This window comes from Melopsittacus undulatus, chromosome 3 (assembly GCF_012275295.1).
Source record: "Melopsittacus undulatus isolate bMelUnd1 chromosome 3, bMelUnd1.mat.Z, whole genome shotgun sequence".
Taxonomy (NCBI): domain Eukaryota; kingdom Metazoa; phylum Chordata; class Aves; order Psittaciformes; family Psittaculidae; genus Melopsittacus; species Melopsittacus undulatus.
In genome coordinates this window covers 49,538,043-49,546,043 of record NC_047529.1, presented here as the reverse complement: position 1 = coordinate 49,546,043, position 8,001 = coordinate 49,538,043, and the positions used below count along the sequence as shown (strand labels likewise).

Genomic DNA, 8,001 nt, shown 5'->3' with positions numbered 1-8,001 from the left:
GACGGCGGTGACACTCCCCTCATGCCCAGCGAGCCCCAGGCAGGCTCTGACGGGATCACGTCAGCGGCCATGAGCCCGCTAACAAAGCAAAAGACACCACCCCAGAGCGCGCCGGGCTGGATGAAGCGCGGCCCCGGAAGAGGTCCGCCCCGCCCCTCGTCTCACTGGGTTGGGAGGCGGAGCCAGCCTCGTTCCCATCCTGCAGAGCAGATATAAAGGCTGCGAGCGCCCCCCTCGCTCTCTCTTTCTCCGCGGAGCGCCCGTGGTGGTGGGTGAGGTAGTGTTGGAGTAGCGGTTGGGGCTGTGGTGTGCGCCGCTTCCCGAGGGCGGGCGGGGGGATGCCTGCGCTTCTCTTTTATGCTGGGCTGCTGGGGAGGTCTGCCCGGAGTGCCGCTCGCCTAGTGCTAGAGGCTGGAGCTGGCGAGCGAGGCGCGCACGTTGGAGCAGCGGCCGCGGACAGGTGCAGGCTAGCGGCGGGGCCGTCCGGTGGTGCATGGCTCCCCGCTGCTGCCGCCGTTGCGGAGGAGAGTGGATGGAGGGATGGACTACATGTTCCAGAACACCGCGCGCCCTCGCGGAGAGGAAGGCGGTGGCGTAACATGGCCAGTTGCCTCTGCAGGAAGTGGTGTCCTGTGGCGCGGGGCACGCTGGGGCCTGTAGTTTGCGGCAGCGGTCGGCGAGGGCGGCGGGCACCATCTTGCTCTGATGAGGGCGGCGCCCGGCGAGGCGCGGCTGGCCTGCGCCATTTTGATCGCTTGCAGGCCCGGCCGGCGGTAGGGGGCCGTGTCGGGTGCCCTCGGGCTGATTGTATGGAAGATGCTGCTTGCCGGCGGCATCGGCTGTGGTTGGGAGCCGGCTCTTGCCTGGGTGGTGCTGGCTTTCGTTTCATTCCCTTGCCTTTTGAGTTCACACTTAAAATGCTGGTTAATGCTGAGGAATGAAATCGACCTAAACATCACCATGGGAATGAGGTGTTCTAGTGAGTGAAGTAGAGTTTCTAATGTCACTGAGCCCTAGTACTTATTAAAGAACAAGAAATGCAATAAAAAAATACGGGTAGGATTCTAGGCTATTATCTTCAAACAAAGATTAGGAAATGGCCGCATTCGTGTAAGAAGGCGTGGGGCACGTTCATTCCGTGTTAAATTGGCTTTTTTAAGGATAGTCTTGAGTCACATCTTAGGTTACTGAACTGTAAAATTTCTGAGTCTTTACAAGCCATTGATGTAATGCTTGGTTATTGGGTGTAATAAGCAAGCTCGAGATTTTCCATGGTTTAAATTGATTTTGTAATCTGAAGCAAACATGTTTAATAGGTTATTTTTAATGGTTATTGTATTTACTTGATCTGTGTAGTGCAGATAGAGAAACATTATTATTGGGATGTGTGTATATTAAGTATAGAATATGAAAAAATACATAGTTTGTCCTGTGTTTTCTTTGGCTGGTTAAGTTGGTAGATTTAAGTATTTGCTATGTATTGAAAACTGAATTTGCTAAATCAATTGAAATCAGTATGTAAAGGACTGAAACCTTGAGATTATGAATTTTCATTAAAAGTCCTTCAGACTGAAGTGTAGTAGTGGGTGCATGCAGCTATTTCTACAGTACTTTAAACATGGGATTTCAAGTGGATGTGACTCATTACCCCTTTGTTACTTAAAACTGGCTTAATTTCTTGCTGCCTTCTAAAAGGCCTCCTGTAAATTAAGACTTGGTGTTTAACATTATTGCTTCTGAGACTTGTGAGGTTGTTCATGATTGTCTCAATGTATGTGACTTAGTGGTCCGGTGATAAGGATATACTCATTTCAGGTGTTGTTTGTTTTTTAGGTATGATGGAGGAGTTTTCAGTGGTGTCCAGTGTAGAAGCATTAAGGTAATGGCTCTGAAGTTTTTAATTTTATTGATTTGGAAGTAACACCGCATTTCCATTGTTGATAAAAATAATAAATGCTTTATTTTCTCACTTGATTTCCATATTTTTGTGTCTCAAAAGTATGTGTTAAATGCTAGACAGTTGTCATCTTTATATGGCTACTGAGTGAGACAGAAGGAAAACCAGTTAAGAGTATGTTGAATTTTCATAGTCTCCATTAAACCGATGAGTAATTATTTGATGATTTTTTCTGTGCTCTTCACTGTGCTAAAGTGAGCCCTTAGGTCAGTTGTTCTTAGTTCAATTTCTTTTGCTATGGCATAAGCATGAAGATCTACATGATAAATCACTCAGTTAACTTGTGCTAAATTATACTGATCTTGGAGGTGGTGCAGGTTAGCTGTCTGGCCTTGGGCATATGTTGGAGTTAATCTGCAGACATTATCATATTTGAATGTAATTATTGAGTTAATGATCCTACAAACTATGTAAAGGCAGTGGTTTTGCATTGTGGATATGTGCCACTCATAAATATTTTTGAAATAGAATCTTAAATATCTTGATTCTTCAGACCTCATAGTGATTGCAGAAGGATCCAAAACCCAATTCAGGGTACTTTTTTTTTTTTCCTAGTGCATAAAATATTAATCTTGAAATACTAAATTGCTGTGTGAAAAAGTGAAATTTTTAGTACTTGGTGATTATTCTTCTGACATAGTAATGTGAGATTATGCTAGACCACAGCAGGGCACATTTTTTACTTTAACAGGTAATTTTTGCTTAATTCTAGTTTAAGTCCTTCATGGAAGCACTATTGGTAGTAGAAAAATAGTTACACACAAGTGAATTCTCTTGAAAGCTATGTTTTGAATGACTAGTGGGGATAAATTAGTATGATAAATAGCTGAGTAAAATTCACATATGATCAAATTAGTAGGTGTGTCATTAGCTTTACAATTGAGGTGGCACTGTGTTTCAGGCATGCTTGGTCTAGAAATGTGTAGGCTGGGGAGTTGATGTACAGTGTATTTGGGTCCTTGTCAGAAGAGCTGGTGAAATACACCTATCCAGAGTATTCGTACTAAATCTGACAAAGATTACTTCAGGATGGCTTTTAAATGTTAATTTGTGCTTTATCGGGACATTAATTTAAGAAAGTGCGTGGGTGAAGAGAACAAAGGGGACATCTAGAGACCTGTTAATATATACAGGTGTATGTGGTTCCAGTGATAGTTGATACTCACTTTCTGGAGATGCCAGGAAATAACTTCAGGATCTGTATTCTGTTTAATTTGACTCCAAAGCTTACAACCAGTCGTTGGGAGGAATATCCACAAGAGTAAAACTTGGTTGTTCCTACTTGGTTGTGCTATGCTATGCATGAATATATTGTAGTTATTTTACTCAATGTTGTGAGCAGTATCTTAACAGTGGGAATGTCGGGTGTCCCAATGAAAGATTTCCTGGTAACTGTAGTACAACAGATAAAGAGGTAACATTGATAAAGGAGCTGAAAATTTTTGTTACTGGTAATTTCCCTTTTCAGTACATCTACGTAGGGAAGACACAACTTATTTTGTGGAATGTATGAATGATGTTACAATTCCCGGTATTTAAGTAGTGAATCGTGATGAAACTGCCAAACCTGATACGCTAATGAGAAATTTCGTATGGATCTAGCTACCGTGCTGAAACCACTTAATTCTTTCAAAAGTCACTTAATTTTTCAGTTATTATCGCAGTGTTACTTTTACTGCTGTCCCTGTGGATAGCCTGGGTGCCATCATCCTCCAAGTTGTGAATAAGGATGTTGGTGCATTATTTAAACTTGACTTGGGTCCATGTTGACATGGGTATGTGTTATTGCAAAAGCTGATGCCTTTGCAGAAGAGAGGGGGAAATGCTAGACTCCTGTAATTTTGAGGTATCCTGTCTTAGTGGGTAAATAAGCCTTAGCTGAGTATTAAAAGCACCTTAGTAAGGAGTTGTGCTGGTGTTTGGAAGATAGTGATGACATTTGCATTTTGACCCTCTAGAGACTTTCAACTAGAGGCTCACTTAGATGTGAACATTTTGAAAAAGTAATGTTAATGATTAAAGGTGGAATTTGGTGGTGAATTGTAATTATATTCAAGTTGTTGCAGCTTTAGAGGTAAACTAATTCAGAAGGGCTAGATAACATGCTTGCAGCAGTCAGAAAGCATGTTGGTGGATGCTTACTGTGCATCAGGTGCTCCTAGTGGCTTTCTCAAGAACTTCATTCTTACCTAAAGATCTGAATTTAATCTTTTCAGTGAAATTCACTTGTAACTGCACTGGTTCTTGAGTATCCAAAGATTCTTTTTAGTTAAGGTGTTAAAAATCTAAAGAGCGAGGACAAATTCTAATTTTCCTGACTTACTGCAGAATCTGTAATTTTATTCTACTCCTTATTAAGGAAAGGTAACTTTAAATACCTTGCCAGCTACCAGCAGTTTCTTTTGAAGGACTTTGTCTGGTATGTGAAGTTCAAACGTGAGAGTGAAACTTCTTGTGGAGCAGTGCTACATATAAAATACTGTATTGTTTAGACAGGCAGTATTGCAAGTAGGAAGTGGAGTGACTTACATGGCTGATCTAGAGCAAAATTGGAAGTAGCAACTCTTGAATTCCAATAAATGTGGATTAGTTTAAAAGCTTTATATGGGAGTAAAAAGTTCTTCTGTTGCTTGCAGGAGTTGTATGGAGAAGAATGTTGCCTGGATGCAGGGGTTTCCATTTAATGCTTGCTTGTTCGTTGTTTTTTTAATGCTTTCATAGATGTTAAGAACCTGGTATTAACTAATTTTCAGAAATGAACATTGTGATTTCCTCCCCCACCCCCCCAAAGGACAGGGGAATTATACTTGATGGCTTAGTTTCCTATCATAGTTCATAGCAAAGTTGGTCAATAGCTGGCCAAGAGAGGCAAAATAAATCTTACTGTGGCACAATTACACTTCCAAGTTACACAAAAGTTGCTGTATACTGATACTAGTCCAGCATGTGTTTATTAATGCAGTATGACCTGTATGAGAGATTAAATAGATGGCAAGTTGTATTCTGAGAGATGAAAGGAAATTTTTCTGAACTAATAAATGTCCTTTTTTTTTTCTTTTTAGAGGAAAATTATCAAAAATGTAGGAACAAATGCTTTTAGCTTATTAAGGTATGTAGTTGAAAAGCTTCTAAATGTTTTCTCATTTTAAGTCTAAACTGCTAGCAGTTCAGGGAGTTCTTTGTATTATGACAGTTCCTGATACACTTAATCAGTTGATATGTTAAACTGGTTGGTAATTCTGTACATAACTGGAATTTAAGAACACTTGTTTCCCAAGGCGCAATGTGTGCTGACAGCTGTGCCTAACCTTGGTTAACTTTTAAACATATGTGCAAGGTTTTAAGTGTATATTATTATTGAAATATATCAAAGGACTGGAGAATATTTCATTAAATTTACATTTTCTGTATTGCTTTTGTCTCATCTGTGATGATCCTATCCCGAACCTGATTTCTTTGCTGAAAAAACAAATACGGATCCGGATTCTGAGATGAGAACCAAAAGGTTTCATCTAAACTTTCTGAGAAGTGTTATAACTTCTATGAGGTTTTAGGGTTTTTTACAGAATTGGTAACACCTTGATGTATGTATAGTGTTGTGTCTTACTTGAAAAGTGCAATTTCTCACTCAAATGAGCCTTGTTCTCTTTTTCCAGTGATGAGTTGGAACACTTTGCCAGTGCTGCCTTACAAATGTGGATGATCTGTAACTGAAAGGAAGAGTAACACCGGAAGAGTTTTTTGGTTTTTTTTTGGCTTGGAGTGGGATGCTGTGCTTTTAAAAGCCTGCTGAAACAGCTGCTGCAGTTTCATTTAGTGGATACTGTTCTCAAAAGCTGCGTGTTAACCAAAATCACACACTCTGCATATTTAAAACAGTGCTTTTCCCAAAACATTGAGCTGCCCTCTGTAGGGAGGATAGCAGCAATATTAGGGAAATGAGTATTGAGCTTCAATAGATGGAAAAACCCCTCAGGGTATTTAGCTGTTTTAAAATATGAGGGTCTGCAGAGTTGCTGATAATGAAGATCTGTAATAAAACAATGGAACTCACAGGTAGGCCCTGTAAAGACAGGGAGAAAGCAAAATGGGTGCTCAAATTCAAACTGGTGAACCTGCTTTTTGAGGGTGGTGTCATGCAGGAGATGGGATGAAGCAGAGGAGGTGGATGTGGCATGGAAGCATAAACATGAAACACTTGTGAGAAATACATAACAGGTATCGTGAGAAATACATAACAGGTATCATGAGAAATGTGTGGTTACAGAAAAGGTAATCTATCTCAAAGCATGACTCAGGCTGATTTATCAGAAATGCTTTAAAAAGGAAGAAATGCAATAGTGACACGATACGTAAAAATTGATAGAGCTACAGTAACTGAATCATTTCAAAATGCAGCAGAATAGAAAAATCTACCCTTTAGGCTGCAGCCAAGAATGACTACACTGGATATCAGCAGTGCTCTCCCTTGAGAGTTGGAGGAATTCCTATAGCTCATGACCTGTGCTTGTATCTAAGTGACAAATTCCATGAAAAGCCTAATTTTCTGTTGAGGCAGTATCGTGAAGAGCAGAACATTACCGGTAGGAGCACTTAAAGCATAGGGAATAAATACAGAAATAAATATCCATGTCACTACTAAAATGTATGCTAGGGGTATGACTGATCTCTGGGAACATATTGGCTGAGCACCTCCTGTGCTGTTATTGCTAACAAGCAGAAACCAGTGACTTTGCCTAAAGGCTGCACCTTTTCAGCAAGCGGCTGTGTAAATCACAAGGTATTGGAACCTGCAGAAATCTGCAGAGCAGCTTTCCCTTCAATGGGATTTATTATTTTGTGAACAAATGCTACTGAGAAGGGTAGGTATTTCCATGTTCTATGTTTTGTACTTGCTATTTCTTGAATAAAGATGAGGATATGGAAAACCTAGCTGTTGCACATCAGGTCTGTAGTCACACCACCGTGTTCCTTCACAGCTTGTGCTTTGTAAGAGCTACAAAGGCAACATGGCTTTGTTGCTCTCATTGGTATAGCACGTGCTGGACATGCGATAAGCCACATTGTGCTTGAGTGACTTCTGGACAACATAAAGACCATTAATGATTATGCACTTTAGAAGTGGGACAGGACCCATCTCTCTTGCCCACTGCACTTTTTCTGTGAAAAATCTTAGTGCTGTTGACAAGATCTAGTGAAGCTCCTTGGATGGTAAGTCAAAACAGTTGCCGGTCCTAGCTAGGTCAGCCTCTTGTGGAGGAAAGATGCCAAAGACCAGAGAAATGGGTAATACAGCAGTGATGCCTGCTAAGTACTGTGATAGATGCTCAAAAAGATCTGCATATGACTTGAGTTACAGGGGCTAGAAGAGTGTTCTGGCCTGTTGAGGTAACATTTTTATCCTTTGGACTGATGCTAATATGAAATACAGAAACTTTTAAGGAGGTATTGGTATGTGTAGATCTGAGAGAACTACTGTGATTTCTAGTGTCGAGAAAATTTCTGGGTTGTGGGTGGCAGTAACAATACGCAAGTACTTCAGATCAGTCATGTTCTGTGTTCTAAAACATACTTTGGGAATGGTCTCTGATATTAGATGAAAGGTGCCAGAGAAAGTTACTGTACATATTGGGCAGTGGAAGCTTGCTTCCAGAAGCAGTATTTAATCATTTAAAAGATACACCTTAGCATAGGATAATGTAGATGTGGTCAGTGGTAAGGCATATTGACTGTTCAGCTGCAGACTCTTTGTTTATGAATGGTCTTTTGCTTTAGACCTGCAGAAGATGGGTAACCAATGAAAAAATGTTAGTGTGATGTTTACAAAAATGAGCAAATGTTTTAACTCTAATGCTATACTCCAGAGACTTTGGAATATGGGACTAGTAAAAATTATGCAGAAACATAATTTTTATAACTAAGATGGAAAGAGTAATACTTGTAATGGGTTTTTTGCTTGGCAGGAGAGGAATATTTTGTTTGCAAACCACTTGCATACTTAGTTCTGGCATGCTTTTGAGTCTAGTAAGATGGTTTATACAAGT

At 40.5% G+C, this 8,001-nt stretch overlaps 1 long non-coding RNA gene and 1 other non-coding gene across 4 annotated transcripts; both read left to right on the top strand.

Annotated features, from left to right (window-relative positions):
• The first annotated feature begins 201 nt into the window (after positions 1-201).
• On the top strand, positions 202-6,886 carry LOC117435960 (uncharacterized). Of its 3 annotated transcripts, none has more exons than XR_004549491.1 (4): positions 202-268; positions 1,834-1,879; positions 5,020-5,066; positions 5,614-6,886. It is a non-coding gene; the product is annotated as an uncharacterized lncRNA (long non-coding RNA). The 3 variants fall into 3 exon arrangements; XR_004549493.1 differs by having other exon boundaries at positions 236-272; XR_004549492.1 differs by lacking the exon at positions 202-268 and adding an exon at positions 287-979.
• Positions 5,380-5,450, top strand: LOC115947211 (small nucleolar RNA SNORD50). Its single transcript, XR_004081159.1, has one exon. It is a non-coding gene; the product is annotated as a small nucleolar RNA SNORD50 (small nucleolar RNA).
• Positions 6,887-8,001: the final 1,115 nt, after the last annotated feature.